Source organism: Alligator sinensis, unplaced genomic scaffold (assembly GCF_000455745.1).
Source record: "Alligator sinensis unplaced genomic scaffold, ASM45574v1 scaffold33_1, whole genome shotgun sequence".
Classification (NCBI taxonomy): Eukaryota; Metazoa; Chordata; order Crocodylia; family Alligatoridae; genus Alligator; species Alligator sinensis.
This window is the reverse complement of record NW_005842086.1, coordinates 2,397,928-2,414,548: the sequence shown is the minus strand read 5'-3', so window position 1 is coordinate 2,414,548 and position 16,621 is coordinate 2,397,928. Positions and strand designations below refer to the sequence as shown.

The following is a 16,621-nucleotide window of genomic DNA, read 5'->3' as shown; positions in this document are numbered from 1 at the left end:
ATAGTTAACTGAAGTGCATTTTAAAACAGACTGCAATGGTCCTGGGAAAATTATATTTATCTTGTGAAAATATATTTTTGGCAATTTAAAAAAATGAACGTTTTAGAGTGCGAAGCATGTACTGCTGTATAGATCATTTGAAATGTGAGTTAATTCAATAGTCCATAACTGCTCCACAAAAAAGATAGAAGTGTAGGTGTAATTTTTAAAGAAGAAGGAATGGTTTTCTTCCTCCTCCCCACTCCATGGCTGAGTAGTTTAAAACCTTGAAAATAGTTTTTCTTATGATAACATTGCCATGCCCTCTGCTTCTGCAGCACTAGAACATGCCACAATAATAAGTAAGGGATAAAAGTCTAATGGGAGCTGTGTTTTCAATTACCTTTGAAAATTGCAGCATTGATATACTTGGGTTGATGATGATATGTTCAGGAAACAGATATACCAGATCAAAATATCCTTTGCAGTCAGATGGAAGAAAATTGTCCACTTCTCATGGGTTATTCTATTTCACCTAGCCCATCACTTAAAAACAGGGGAAATAAAAGGCTTTTTTATAAACTTACATCTGCATTTCTTACACACATGAGTAGAGCAGGCTGTCAGTAATAATCAGTGGGAATGTATCAGTGAACTCCAGTTGCCTTTAGAGCAGGGCCCATAGTGAGAAACTTAACCCTCAATTACAAATAAACTGAGAATAAATGGTTGGGGTGGGGCAAGAGGGTTTCTCTCTTTATTATCTTGTGTTCTTTGGCTGAAACAAGAAAGAAAAGATGCAGCTGAGAATGAATAAAAATATGAAAGGTAAAATGTAATTTTTTTTTTTAAGTGTGAAAGGCAGCCCTGACATCCTGCAGACACCTTGATCCATCTGCACTACTGCAAATTTCCTATTTTAAATAAATTTAGTAATTGTATCAATTTATTGGTTTTCCACAAGCCCCAAGTGTCAATTCAGACACACCCCAGTGCCCAGAAGCTTCAGTGCCCCAAGACAGTGATCTTCAGTTGTCAGGAAAGCAGCATTGGTCTCCTAACATATAGCCCAGGGGTGGGCAATTCTTTTGGGAGGAGGGCCGCTTACTGAGTTTTGGCAAGCCATTGAGGGCCACATGACAGGCAGCCAGGGGCAGATAAATATTAATTTTCTAAATTTTTTAGGGGCCCCCCAGGCTGGATAGAATGGCCTGGCGGGCCGCATCTGGCCCCCGGGCCACATTTTACACACCCCTGATATAGCCTATTATTACAATAGCTTTCAGGCTTCTCTAAGTTATGCCAGAAGTTGTCCCAATCCCTAGCTGTCTCTTGTTAAGCTCCTGATTCTCACTCAGAGTCCAATGCAATTGAATGTTGGAGAAGGAAGGAAGCTTCAACCTATACAACCAAGTAGGTACCTCAAGAATATTATGCTCATTGAGACGTATTCTCCCATAATCTTTCTTTGCTTCTACACTCCCTCTCTGAAGTCCATAGCCCTTATACACGGGGGTAGGGAAATTCCAACAGAAGAGGAAATGCACCATCTCTTCTGGCTTTCTATTAGCAGAGTCTCCCCCTGTACAAAAGAAGCTTGGCAGTGGCCATCTCTGGTTTAAAAAAAAAAAAAAAAGAAGAAAGAAAGAAACCTTGAAAAAAAAAACAAACAAATGAACTCAATAGTTTAGTTCTGAAATGCTGAACTTTTGTACAAAGCCCAAGTTGTATTTGATTTAAATATGCATATTAAATTATGAACAACAGTAATGATGTCTCAAAGTGTCCCTTTCTTGAGGCTGTCCTTCTTGGCAGTCAATAGGGGAAGATATGTGGAGCCTACCAGAAGACAATAAGCCAGAGGACTGATGGCTTAGTGAGACTGATTCTACTCTAGAAGTGGGAGGGTTGTTCTGGCCTTTCCCCCCCTTCCTAAGAACATGGAACTGACAGTATTTAGATCTGCAGCTACCTTCATTCAGAAGCACTGTTGCTGGAGAATGGAGGATTGCCGTCTTCCTTTTATGTAATGATCAATGGGTTAAATGACTTGTCAATGACTTGGACAGTATGGATTCTAAACCCTTCTGAATCTGAGGGAATTTAAATCCATTCCTCTTGATCCCCCCTCACTACCAGGCTATAGACTTGGTGTGACTCAACGCTTACCTGACCACCTGTCCAAGGGGCAGTCCACCCAGTCTCTTCTGCCATGACTTGATGTTTAATAAATTCAGTGTAATAAGCAGGAGGCTGCCCATCTTAGTGCCCTGATGCCTAGGGCACCACACATGGTTCCAACATCCCTTATACTATGTCCCATGCCTTGCAGATAGCACCTATATTCCTCCAGTGCCTCACACTGAGACTCTCAGTCCCCACTGGTGCCATAGTCACAGTGCCCTCACCCTGGGCAGTTCTTAGCCTTATGACCCAAATTCAGCCCTACAATCTGAGGGTTTACTGGGGTTTCCCTCTAAACCAAACTCAGTCTCACTATACTTGAGGACTCCCTAGGGTATTGGCCTCCAGCACAAATGTGGCCTCAGGCTTCCATGGACTTACCTTGGCCTTCCTGCCCCCTCCCAGGTGCTTCAACTTACACCCTCTCACTAGGGTGTTCTAACCATGCCCTCTCACTTGGGCCTCCTTCTTAGACCAACACTCTTGTGGGGGCTGGCTCATGTGCTGAACTACAAGTCACTCCTACAACCCTACTCAGCACACCCTCAGGTCCACTTGGCCAGACCCTCATCTACACCCCTCACACACAGCACTTCAGGTTGCTGCACACCCCACTCTATGCAGGCCTCAACATGTACTTCTGCCCCCTTGCTGGGGCCATGGGGTCTTACACAGTATGGGACTCAGGTGTCCAAAGACGTGCCTGGCCCCTGTGCTCATCCCCATCACTGGGTAACACACCACGGTGTGGAGGCTGGGGTTATAAGGCACCCCTGCCCCCCTTTCACTGAGGAGGCAACTGGCCTGACATTTCTGGGGAACTCCCCCACCACAGGCAGCCCCACCAAGCCACCCTTCCCTAGCAGGGTGTAGTTTTCAGTTATACCAAGGTCCAGGAACCTCTTGCCATTCCCATAGCTCCTGCCTTTACCTTGAAGGATTATCTGAGCAACCACTCATCTGGACGGTATTCTTCTAGCTGCCAATAACAGACTGCTGGCTCAGCTCTGAGGGATTGTGTTAAAATGGATGCTGTTCTGCCCCCTCCTTCAATCACAATGCCCTCCTGCAGTCATCTGACTGCCTCATCAGCCTGGGCCACACCTGCTGGCTGCCCTGCTGCCTGATCTAAACCTTAAGGTGGCAAGCACTGAAGGTGCTCTGCCAAATGTGGATTAGCTGAAAGGTTTCTTCATCTGGGAGATATTGCTGCAGATGAGGCTGCTACTTCCAAATAGGAGGCACGTGAGGCTCTTACTTTCTGGGTGAGTGCTCCAACTACTAGGGAATTATATAAAATATGGAAACTAAAACCTTTATAAAAGAAAACAGTGAGCAAGTTGGATGCCCATAAGAACATCTTAGGCACCTAAATCTAAATTACATTCTCTGAATTCCAGTTTCATGAAGGCATCTAGTTCCAAGGTACAGGCACATGCCTAAGTAAAGTATAAAACTGGATTTCAGATGTAACCCTTAGCATTGTTTCCTGTTGATTTGTTCAGGCATCCTCTCCAAAGCCAGGGCACTGAACTCTTCTGATTTAAAGTTTAGAAAAACGAAGTGCTTAACTTGAACACAGTGACCCTTGAGCAAGGTCATCCTAACATGACTATAATAATGCTGGTTTGAGAACTAGCACCAGTAGATCTAGAGTAGCATTTTTCATCATGACATTTGCTTGCACAGTATCAACATCCTGTCAGGTACCTAGCATAAGGTTAAGGGGTTTAGACATTGAAGTACAAAACTTAGATTCTCAAAACCACTGTTCTGATGCTGCTTCACAGTGGAACTGCCTAAACTCCATAGGGGCAGCAGTTATTAATCTTACAATAGCCAGGGACCCAAACTACTTCTTCATGGCATGCTCAGCATCCCTTTGATTCTGATATAATTAAGCAACTCAGAACCAATATCAAGTTTAATCCTATCACTTTCTTAACATCCCACTATGTATCACCCTGAGGGGTTCAATCTAGTAGGGTCAAATCCTTTTTCACCGCTACATCACCTAAGTGCCACTTAGTGCAATCCTATTCCACCCTGCTCAAATTCTTAAAAAAAAAAATAATTGAAAGGGTAGTTAGGTTAATGTAAAAGGTGAACAAGCCTTCTTCCTCGTTTCTGTTTTATGTGACTTAGTCTTAAGGCAAAAACTAAGCAAAAAGATGAAAGCATGTTATAAACATTAAAGTATTAATATTTTTTCAGCAGCTCAAGCAGGGTGGAATAGGATTATATATAAATGCTTAAGTACCACTTAGCCGTTTTAGAGGTATAATAGGAGCTAAGCCTATGTGTTCTCAAGCTCCACAGAAAGCATAGCTGTAGCAGTAATTTTCCTTGAAGGTTAGCTAAATAAGTTGTCTCTCTCCACCTCCCTTCATATAACCGTTCAGCAGTTAGAGTAATTATTTAACATGTAGGAGAGTTAGATTCAGTTCCATTCCCTGCTATAGATGATTAAAACTCAAATCTTCTTATAGCAGTGGTGGCCTAACCATGGGACACTTTATACATGTGCTCTGATGAACTCCAATTAAAATCTCCCCCCACCCTCCCCCATCACCCACCATCTTGGTCTCATCCTCTGGCACCAGCAAGTGGGTGCAGTCGGTGGTGTAGTCAGCCTTGTTCCCCTCCCAGCTCTGGAAGGCATCTGACACAGAGTAGTACCAGGTTCTCTGGTGCAGCCAGCCTTGGGGACACAGGAAGCAGGTGCCACCTATGGGGAGGGTATCTGCTGGGGTGCAACAGCCCCCCCCCCCCCCCCCACCAATGTGGCTGGCTCTGGGGGTGATGTTGATGCTGGGAACTGGATATAAAAGGTCAATGCTGCAGCTGGCTCTGGGATGTGACAGTGGCTGGGTGTAATAGGGATCTCTGATCTCTATGAGGTAGGACACTGGGGACAAGGTATAACAGGTCCCTTCTGCAGCTGGCTCTGGGACGTGGCATCAGGGCTGGGTGTAACTGGACTCCTGATGTTACTGGTTCTGGGGTTGGCACTGGCAGCTGAATATAACAGGTCCCCACTAGAGCCACCTCTGGGGTGAGACTGGGTCTAACAGATCCCCTGTGATGCACCTGGCTCAGGGATGGAGGTGTGGGATTTCTGGGGTGAGGCATCAGGGCAGGGTTTAACATGGGAAATCACTGACATGGATGTGGTGCTGCATAGGAACAAAGTGCAGTGATATAACACAAAGTGAAAATGATTGGTTTAGGCCTAGAAAGAGCAAGAACATTACCAAATACAGACAAAAAATTGTAATAAGCATATTCATTGGTTTAAGGGACAAAGAGGAAATGATAGCAGTTAGGCAGTGAGAAAAGCCACAGCCCACAGACTTCCCGCTTAAATTGCAGGCTCAGTCAGAGTTCACTACTACAAAGAAGCCCCTGTTCACTCCTCTCAGAGCAGTACTTCTGGGTTGTGATGGGAGTGATTTATTTCTCATAAGTTTAGGAATTCAGATGAGCTGTGTGGCAGAACTCTGTTTTTCCACAAAAACTCTGTTCTGTGACAATTGGGTTAGGATGGGCCCTGCAGAAGGTACACACCTTACCCTATCTCTTTAGGTAGCCTAAGCTGGATACATTTCTGAGGGAGGGAGAAACCTGCTCCCTCTGCCTGCCTGACTGGCATCACATACTTGGGTGAGGGGCTTGGGCTCCCTGGTAGGCTAGAGACTGCCAGTCTGTCCAGCAACCAGTGATGCATTTCAAATTGATTCTCTTGGTTCCCTTGGTTTGACTGACTAAGGGAGACCACTACTTGCGCTTCTGACTGAGGGAAGCACCCCAAATTCTTGAAGTGAGTCAAGTACCCTTGAGGGCTACTAGGCATGTATTTCCCAAGGGGCTCCAGGAAGGGGGTGTTCCAGGAACGGGGTTGGCCAGATGTGAGGTTCCCCCAGGGAGGCACTCAGAGCCTGGAAGGTGGTTGGGCACAGTGAGGTGGCTGGCTCAGCACAGAAGCACTCCTACTGGCCCGCCACAAGCTGCTGTGGGCAGGGACACCTGTCTGGCCAAGACCCATTCCATGCCCCCCCTTCCCTACAAGCATGGGCAAGGGAATTTGACTGAGGGATTGGCCCATGGGGTCCCATCTGGTTTCCATGGAGACCCCACCCACCTGCCGTTGACCTTGCCCCACTCCTAGAACAGTGGAGAGCCCAGGTCTCTCCATCCTTACCCAGCAGTAGTCAGTGGGCACTTCTACATGTGCATTTTAATGTGAAGTAGCTTATTTTACTGCACATTAGTGTGTCACAGCAAATACTGCTAATACGCTAGTGCACAGTAAAATTAAGCTGCCATGCATTGCACTAAAAAAACATACACTTTTGCTACTGTACATTAGAACAGCCTGATAAGAATTTAGTTAGTACCTCACATTAAAGCTACTAAATTTAATGTGCAGTAGTAAAAGCAAATTAATGAACTTGTAGACAAACCCAGTGAAGTTTAGCTCAAGACCCAGAGAGGAGCAGGCTTTAAGATATCCTTAGTATTGCCTATTGCTTAGCTTTGGTGATTCCGCTAAGCTTACTGGCTTTTGCAGATCCTATCCTTAAGTGCCAGATCTCCCCCTATATTGGAGCTAGTCATTTAATGAAGTCTTCTTGATTTCACTAGGTACCTAAAAGATAGTCACTGAAGTACCGAGCATTGCAATAGTAGTCACGTTTTGAATCGGAGACATAGATACTGCATGCTTTAAGGAACCTTAAGATAGAAATGTAGAAAACATATAGCTTTTTACAATAACTATTTAAATAAACTTAAGGACATTCAACTAATGTAGTATCATTATACCCATTTTAAGGAAGGATAAACTTGATCCATTGAATCATATTGTCTTACATGATGACTCTACATATGAGCTAAGAGGGGTTCCCTTTTACAACTGCTAAGAGATGATGTCTTCCCTTACTGGTAGAGAGGAGAACTCATATTCTCCTCAAAAGTAATATCTTCCCCTAAATATTACACAAGAGAAATTTTACACCTTGTTATGAAGTACTTATTTGACAATCTACACCATTAAAGGACTGTGCCAGGACGTCACAGTGAAGCGAGCCACGTGTACTCCATGTGCATTACACCCTGAAAGGGATGTTATGTAGCTGCCGTAGTGCAGTGCTGAGCAAGTGCCAACTTAGGCATGCCCATTCAGTCTGGTGACAAAATGCCTATTTTCTTCTGAGCAGATGCCTCTTAGTCTCCACTTCCCAAATTGCCAGAGATATAGTAGAAATAGTAGAGCTCTAATTCATATACATGAGCAAAAACCTAGGCATTTTGCTCTGCTAGAAAACTATTTATCAAGAACACCATTTTTATATGCTAGTAATGTCAAAGCAGAATCCCTAGTGTTACTGAGACTGTGCTCTAGTGACAGCTGGGCGACAAGCAGTAATTGAACATATTTAAAAATCCGCCCCATGTACCGAACAGATTTCAATGTCTGCTTTGTTTAAGGTCCACTGAGTTGTGAAATGGTTGCTTCATTCACACAGATGTTAATATCTCCAGGCTCTTCTTTGTTGTTTCTCATTTACATATTTGCAGTAAGTTTGCTGTTCATGAAGTGAGACACAGCTAGTTGTCACTACTCTTTGTTATAATAATGCATGTCCTAGACAAAATACGAGAAACTGTAATTACATCTCATTAAGGTTTAAGGAGAAAAATAATAAGGAACATACCAATAGGTGTTCAGTCACTGGTGCTTCATTAGTTTCTTTACTGTTTAAATACCTGGAGCTGATGAATATAAATTAGTCAGGGAAAAACAGTACTGTTTTGAGTAGATTTTAGTTTTTCTCTGTCTCTTCATCTATGAAAACGTTTTGATGTAATGAGATGACCAGATATTATAGCTTTATATAAATACCATAGTTAGTCATTTCTTAAAAAGACTTCAGGTTTTATTAAGATTTACCCATTCTCTGAAACTCTTTATACATTTTTGAACAATAGAGAAGCTCCACCTCAGTGAACTAGAAATAACAAAATAAGCAGGAAAGCTTCACTTATGACTAGCCCAAGAAAAAGCAGAGAATCTTGTTATTGGTGGGATTGTCTATATGAGATGTTAACTTGAGAGTTGCCTAATTAGTTCTGCAGCAAATGCGGTGGCATCTACACATGTGGCTCTGTTAGCACTCAGGAAACTAATAAACTTTGCAGAAAGTTAGCACTTATAAATACAAGTACCATCCTGCTGTGGAGTTGGGTTTTTTTTACTTCACAGCAATGCATGTGTAGACACTGATGAGACTGGCTGGGGCATTAAGGTGTTTCAATGCAGGGGCTGCCTGCTGGCTAGCCCTGCACTGGAGTACCCTCATGCCCCAGTCAGCCCCTCTATAACAGATTGAACCAGGGTGGAGCATCCCCGGGCTGGCAGGCTGAACCCCTGGGCCCCCTGCCATCCAGGGCTGCTCCAACCCAGCTCAATGTGCTGTGGTCCCAGGTGCAGTGTAAATGAGGACCCCAGGTGTAGTTAACTCCAGTGCAAGATGTGCTGGAGTTTATCTCTGAATGTTAATATGCACATAAAGATGCACCCAATGATTAATTATCTGAGAACAGTGGTGTATATCAAGAATGTCATATGTTTATTCTGAAAAGTAGATTTATTCTCCATAGCCATAGCAGATAGACTTAGGTCACATGTAAGCTCTTACTTGTTTTGTTTTGTTTTTACAACTGAGGTAATTATACTTAACTGTCCTAGAAGATTTCTCTCAGACAAAAAATATTTTATAAAATGCATCAAGATCCTTCAGTGAAAGATGAAGTGTCAAGGCAATTTAACTTTATTAATATTCCTTATTTCACTACATATATTCTCCTAAACTTGTAAATTAAAATTATTCCCTCCTTCCCAAATAAATATAACCTAAGGGAGAAGAATTAATTCTTACAAAGCTCACCAAATAATATTGCTGGGATTAGACTATCAGTGACTGGTGTTTTATATCAACATCTTCTGTTGAAAAGAGGGAAAGGAAAGTGAAGAATTACAATGGATAACAATGAATTCAAAGTGAAACAGATGCAGAGAAGGATTACTAAGATGACTGGGGTAATGGAAAGCCTATTTTATTACAAGAGTCTATGGGTCAGAGGCAAATAGGACTTAAGGACCTAAAGCAGGATTTAAATGGAATTTGAGCACCTAGATCCAAAACTAGGATTATAAAAAAAAAACTTCCATCTTGCTGTTACCTCAACCAGAACACAGCAAAGCTCTCTTGATGACTCTCTGTTTGAAGTCAAAGTGCCCTGGGTGCCTGTGGTTTTCTTTCACTGCAGGCCAAGTCTGGCTAAGTGTTGGAACCAAGGACTTGGCTCCTGCTAATCCCCATTTGGATCTGGAAAACAGATTGAACAGTGCCTAAATCTGTCAAAGGTCCCAATTTGGCAAGGGTGCTTAGACTACGTCTAACATATTGAGAGAATCAGGTGTCTTACAAAATGTGCTTGCAGGAATTTTGTTTTTTAAGTATGGTCAGAAAATAGGCAGTGGCACTGCCGATTTAAACACAATACCAGTCAGAGTACATGCTTAGGAAGTGGGAGACCTAAACCCAAGCCCACCTTGGCCTACCCTGCTTTTACATTTCCCAAGACAATGACATATACATTAAATCGTCACTAGGTAAAAAAAAAAAAAGTCCTGTTTGTAAGAACACTTTGTAAGAACCTTTAGGCTACAGTCATAGTACTGATACTGCCCCCATTCTCTCTTTCTCCCATCATGCATCTTACTTTTGTATCTTTACAGTGGCGCAGCTCCTCCAGCAGGAGGAGTAAAGAGTGAACTATCCAGATTGTCCAGTAGCCAAGTGGACAGGAGAACCCTCCTAGAAAATGGGTGATAGGTTTAAATCCTATCAAGATGGAGCTATTCTAAATAGGGAAACCAGGTTTACCACTGTCTGGACAATTTTTCCAACTACTAGGCTATTATATACAAGATGAGTGGTGTCATCAGCCATACCTAAGCAAGACAGGAGCTCTGTCTTAAGAGAAGAGCTCTGCCTTAAAAGAAAATAATGAGCCTTACTTAATTCTTTCAAAAAATAGTTTTAAGTGCCTAACTTTAAACCTTGGATAAAGAGTGGGTAGAAGTGTCCTCCTGCACCTTGATTCAAGTGTCTAAGATCTGGAGGGGACCAAGATTCCAGACATAAACCTGTACATAATGTGTGGAGAATGGCCATATGTTAATGGCACAGGAGCTGGGTTTTGCAGATTAAAGATAATCCTGCCCTGGAGTGGCCTAACTATGAGCTGCATAACAAGTGCTTTAAGTCACTTAAAGGTTTAACATGCAGACAATCCAAGTGTTAAGAGGTCCAGGAGCCTTCCAAAAATAACAGACACTATATAAATATTTAATCACCTCACTATGGGTTCTCAATTCTGTTTCTGAACCCAGCTTCTAAGAGTTAGACCTTGAAGCAGGTAAACTGTAAGTACCTAAGTCTTTGATAGGATCTAGGCATGAAGTAATCGGTTTATTTAGTGTAGGAAAATGATGGGCGATGTGAATGTTTTCTATAAATTCTTCAGGGAGATAAAGAGGATGGTGAGAAAAGAACTGTTTCAGCAAAAGAACAATGTTGTCAGAAGAACAGCTGGTTATAAAATGTAGACAAATAATTTAAGCCTATAGTAAAAGCAAATTAATTTCAAATCCTCACTTTTCCAGCCTTATTACCCTAAATATACCTGTGCTTATATTTTGAGCTGTATTCTCCAGTCTGTTAAATCCATTTTGTCCAAAATGGAAAACATCCCTAAAATAATGAAACAGTTTGTGTCCACCTCGCTCTGTGGAAGACAGAAGTTTGCACCATGCCTGGCATGACAAGGTTAGGAATAGAACAAGAGATGAAGGGAGTATGGTACAGTAGCTTCCTTCGGTGAAGGTCCCTGAGTTTTAAACCTTGTATTGGCACCAGTTAGTTTTAATTAGGGAACCACAGGCAACTCCTGAAGCCCTGTCATCTCCACTTAATTTCAAATGGACTGAAGAATCATGGCCACTATCATTTAATTCTATTGTGAATTTTCCTGTTAATAGATTTTTCAATCATCTTTATATAATTTTTGGAAAAACCTAATGAATCGTTTCACAAATTATTCTTCTCTATGCCACTGTCAATGAAGGTAGTTAGATAAGGTATATTTCCTAGTGATTTAGCTAATTTAAATTTAAGTTAAGCTACCAAACAAATCTCACATTTTGCAGAACAATTAGCTGACATGGCAAATGTGTGAGTGGGCCAAGTTCCTTTTTGTTTTTCTTTGTCTTATCACTATTTCTCACTCATCAATTTAGACTATTTTCTTTAGATGTCAGCCATAAAAAGTTTATTGGAATAAGCATGGAGTTAAGAATATTAGGCTTCTGAATTCTAATCCCAATTTTGGGAGTGAATCCTCCACTAGACTTTGCCAAGTCTCCTATCTCTTGATGCCGTAGTTTTGCCTTTTATAGAATGAGGATAATACTTTTAATCCATCACACAGGGCAGAAAGATGACAAAGGAAATCTGGATTCTACTTCTGCAAGAAGTGTGTTGTGGAAACTAAATATTCAGCCTACAAGATGAGTCAGTAAAATTTGGAATACAGCTCAAAGCAATAGTTGTCTGTTTGCTCAATCAAGTTCATGGCTGGCCTTATGCACAGGCTTATGAACAGGGTGGGCAATTTGTCACTATGGTGAGTAATTAGTTAAGTTTGGAGGGGAAATGCTGATTCCCAGGCCCATGTGAAAAAATATATATATTCAATCAAACCAAAATGTGCTTGACCCAATATTTTTTGGTGTTTATGTTGTTCTGCTTCCCTGTGAAATTATTATAACTTCTGTTTCAGTTCAATCTAAGCCATTTTTTCAGATTTTTTATTCAGCCTGAAAGGAAGAAAAGAAAGGAAGACATCTCTCAGCTGCTACATCTCTCCTGGGCAGGTAGGCTCCGGCAAGAAATAAATGAACAACTAAGTGATGGTCCTTGGCTGCCCCAAATATATGTTTAGCTGATGTTCTATAGGGTTGCTCCTGTTTACAGCTGTACTTTTCTCACTTTAAAATTACAAATACATTTTTAAATACAATTGCATGTCTTTTTCTTTTGTTTTAACAATGATCCTTTTTTTTTTCTGATGGTGTTCTGACTTTGAGATCAGCTGCACAGAAGGACTACAGTGGCAGACTACAATCTAATATTATCTGCTGCTGTGAACATTCCCTAACCAATTTGGATTTACTTCTTTTCCTTGTCTTTTTAAAGGCCAATCACAATTTATCAGATTGATTCATTACACTCATCCTTCAGTGACTCTCTATAATGGCAGCCACATCATCCAATATATATTTCTGATTGCTCGAGTTCACATCACTTTAAACTGCTAACACTTTTTTTTTCTACTGGAAAGCATGTGGAATCACTAGAGGGAACAGAGTGCTTAAAGAAGTGCACAAAAAAGTTGCAGCAAAGTTGCTTGCTTCAGTTAAACTCTTGGAAAAGTTTAAAATAAAATCAATCTAACAAATCAAAAAGTGTTATTAACCCCCTCAGAATCAAATCATTTCAGTATGGATCTTCCCCCCCCCCCCCCAAAAGGTCCCAAAGTGGATAAAGATTAATTCCTTCTCTTTGTAGAATCATAAAGAAATGTTAATAGCAGTATTCTGGATTTATACCTATATAAATCTGATCACAATACAACCTGTAGTGGCAAGAGGGTCTGTTAGAAGCAGATACAGTATAAAATAATAAAGTGGAAAGCTAAGGGATTGAGTTGTATTGGTGAGCACTTTGTACAGTAGATAATTTACGCATCTCTCCATAATAGATTCTAAAAAGAGAAGTGTATTTTAGTGAAATAGGCTGCAGGTTCTTAACATCTAAAAATGCTGTTTACTATATCTTATTAATTTCAGCTAAAATCACAAAATTGTTCTTCCAAAGCAGACTTCAAGGTAAACCAGCATAATACTGTAGAGACCCTTTTCATTATTGCTACCTCAGAAGGATGGAATAGGGGCCAACAAAATCATGCTGAATAATCAGTTGCTAGCTTACCTATCTCATAAATCTTATTGTCTACACCCCTTATGTAATAACTTAAGTTGACATCTGTCTCTTGTATTTGTACGTTATTGTTTATTACTGTAAATTATTTACATATAAAATGCTATATCATTACACTGAAGTGATAGAAAACTATACAAAAAAGAACTGCATACTACTTTGAAGGTCATCTGTTTTTGTTTGTTATGGAAATTTCCTTACTATGGACCTATTAGAGCTTCCTCTGAAATCAAAGGCAAAGCTCCATTGGCTTTAATTGAAATAGTAGCATGCACTATAAATCTCTATTTTTAAGGCTCATTCCTACCTCTTAAAAGTAAATGAAGCCCTATCCAATAGAATTTATCCAGAGTTAGCCAGTACTCTATATTTCCATATTATGCTATAAGGGTGCAACCTTACAATAAACCTGTCATGCTATTAAACAATTTGTCTTTTTCTTCATCAAGTAGCTTTTCATTTTTTGTTTTTGTAAGAATGTTACCAACCCTTTCCACATTTGCTCAGGTTTGGAAGATCTTTCAAGTTTTTTCAGGCCATACTCCTATCAGATGTTTTATCTGCCAACTGGTGGCTAGGCACTAGAATGACTGCATCTCATTAAGAGTCTCTGGTGGTGGATGGAATCACCATTTCATATTTGTGTCCTGCACATTATAGCTGCTTAGAGCTGAACTACTACCTTTGTGGTCCATTGGCAGCTGCCATATTAATGAGCCAAAAGAAATCTTTCCCTCTGGACAAAGCTCTCTCTTTTTAGGTCTAAGTCACTTATGAATATATTTTACAAAAGATTTTCAAAACTTTTCTATAATGATAAAATATTTTGCTTATGTAGCACTTGCCATTTAAGGGTCAAAGCATGCTTGTAAATAATATTAATTTTTAAAGTACTCCTGTAATAAATTGCTAGACTTAACTAGGCCCATCTTAGGGAAGGGTAAATTGAAAAAAAGAGAGGTTAAGTGGGACTGTCCAAAGCTGTGCATTGAGTAAGTAATACTGGGCATTTGTAGATGACACAGGGGTTTAATATTCCCTAAATTGAAGGGGTGGTATTTTAAAAACACCACTTCAATTTAGGGTGAAGTAAACCTCCATATTGTATACCCTTGTGTCAGAGCCCGATCCTTACCTGCCTCTCCAGCAGTGGGGAGGGGACAGAGAGCTGCTAGTGGGCAGATTGGTCCTTGAGCTGTTTGTGTTGGGGGGAGGCTGGTACTTCCCTCCACAGCAGCGGCAGCTTCCCCCAGGTGGCACCTGCCTACAGGCAGTCCCAGGGGGAACCACAGCTGCAGAGGGAAACACCGGGCCCCCACACAGATCAGACAGGCAGGCAAGCTCTGGGGGTGGGGGGAGATCAAGTTTGCCACTTTTTTTCTTCCTTCTATGGAGTCTGCTTTCCTGGGCTGCTGCTGGGTTGCCTGCATGGGTTGTCTGCACAGCCCCTGAGCTGCATCAAGCCTGCTGCTTCCCTTCATAGCTGTAGGGTAGGAAACTAGAACTTCTCAGAAGTGCTTTACTTTTCAGCACCCTAAATTCATTTGCTGCATCCCAATGTCATTTAAGGTACATTACGCCGCCGAATTTGCTACAGCAGCTGGAATTAACACACAATACACTGCCAAATGTGAAAACAACAACGCCATTACAGTGGTGCAAAAGGCATTTAACCTGCTTTAAACCCACTATATAGTGTTGTCTACAAATGGCCAAGGGCAGGAGTAGAATTCATATTACCCTGCTTTAAGCTATAGATACATCGTTTGATATTTTCTTATTTATAGAGTCAGAACCCATAATATGTAATGTTAATAGTCCTAACTCATCTTTTGTAACTAGTAACTTTTCACAGATGCAAAATTTCACATATCTATGTTCACAATGACTAATTTGTTTATTAGTGGTAATAAGCCTTTCTTAGTTCATATTTTCATGAGATTTTCTCCAACTTTTAAATATGCGTGTTTTCTTGGCACATCGTTCTCTAACATGTTACTATATAGAATAGAACAATAAGACATGTCATTCAGAGGACAAAGACTCTGTCTTCCAATATTTCCATGCCCTTCCTCCCAGTAATCACACCTTTCCCTGAAACTACAACGATGGTACAGAACTATAAAAATGTTTTGTAACATGCCAGAGATCAAATGTTTTCAAACCGAGCCCATGTGCTTTTTGGGATTTCACACTATATATTCTGCAACATTCTAGGGCTGTAGGTTTTTAATTTATCCCTTTAGCAGCAGGATAGTTGTTACATTAAATTTAGTGTCTTTTGTTTTTTAGCTATCTTACTTCTAAAGCATCTTTTCTCATGTATGTATAATGGTCACCTGTGGGTTAGAATTGAACAACTTAGTTTAGAAACTGCATTTCAATTAGTTGCCTTGCCTTGCTGAACTCAGATGTTCAATAATGATGTAGAATTAACCTGACTCCTTGAGCTACCCTTAGTGTTTCTTAGGACCATGCACTGCTGCACATATTACAGTAAGAAGAGTTAAAAGGGCTAATGGTTTTGTGCTATCCTTTTGCAATTACAACCTAGTATTGCATCTATTAAAGTCAGTGTCTTTTGCCTTTGCCTATAAAGGATCACACCTCTTTCAGTCTTCCAGTCTTATAGTCTATTCAGATTTACTTTCAATTATTTTTATTCTAATTAAAACAGCCCCATGAACTAAATTAATATTTTTTTTCCTAATACATTCTGAAGATCTTCTAATAAAATAGATCAGTAGAGACAGTTTTCACTTTAAGCAGCCCAATGTGCATACAATTATCACTCAACATTTTCTTTATTTCAAATTTATCTTAACAGGATTTAGTTTCATTCTTAGGTGTATATCCTTAGCATGACAAACTTTTTCAGAAAATAACAATATAAGAAACTAATATTTGTTAATCTCCAAGTGCTTAAAAATGAGGTAGACAAGGTTTTTAGGGTAAATGTGATATCATTTATTAAAACAACAAAATAGTAGCAAGCGTTTAGGCACAGACACCCTTATTCATATATATAGTTTTATAAAATGTATGTAGTAAACATTAACTAAATACCCATTGTAACTAAACATGTGTCAAAGAGAGAGTTCCTTTAATAATGGTATTCACAGAATCCACCAAGCGGAGCCTAAATTAGCCAAAAGGAAATGATAAGAAGAGGTCCGTTTTTTTAAAAGTTTCCCATTCAGCTTAAAAGTGTCCCCCACAAAAGTAGCCTCATTACCAAAGTATTAGGTAACCCACAGTCTTTCTTTCACATGCACTCTCTTGTTAAAGCTGCTTTCTTTGTATAAGTAATCAGAAGACATTTAAATAAG

At 40.5% G+C, this 16,621-nt stretch overlaps 1 long non-coding RNA gene across 1 annotated transcript; it reads right to left on the bottom strand.

Annotated features, from left to right (window-relative positions):
• Positions 1–706: 706 nt before the first annotated feature.
• LOC102368694 lies at positions 707–3,150 on the bottom strand. Its single transcript, XR_323861.1, has 3 exons — positions 3,095–3,150; positions 1,401–1,592; positions 707–757 (listed from the first exon to the last, which is right to left on the bottom strand). It is a non-coding gene; the product is annotated as an uncharacterized LOC102368694 (long non-coding RNA).
• Positions 3,151–16,621: the final 13,471 nt, after the last annotated feature.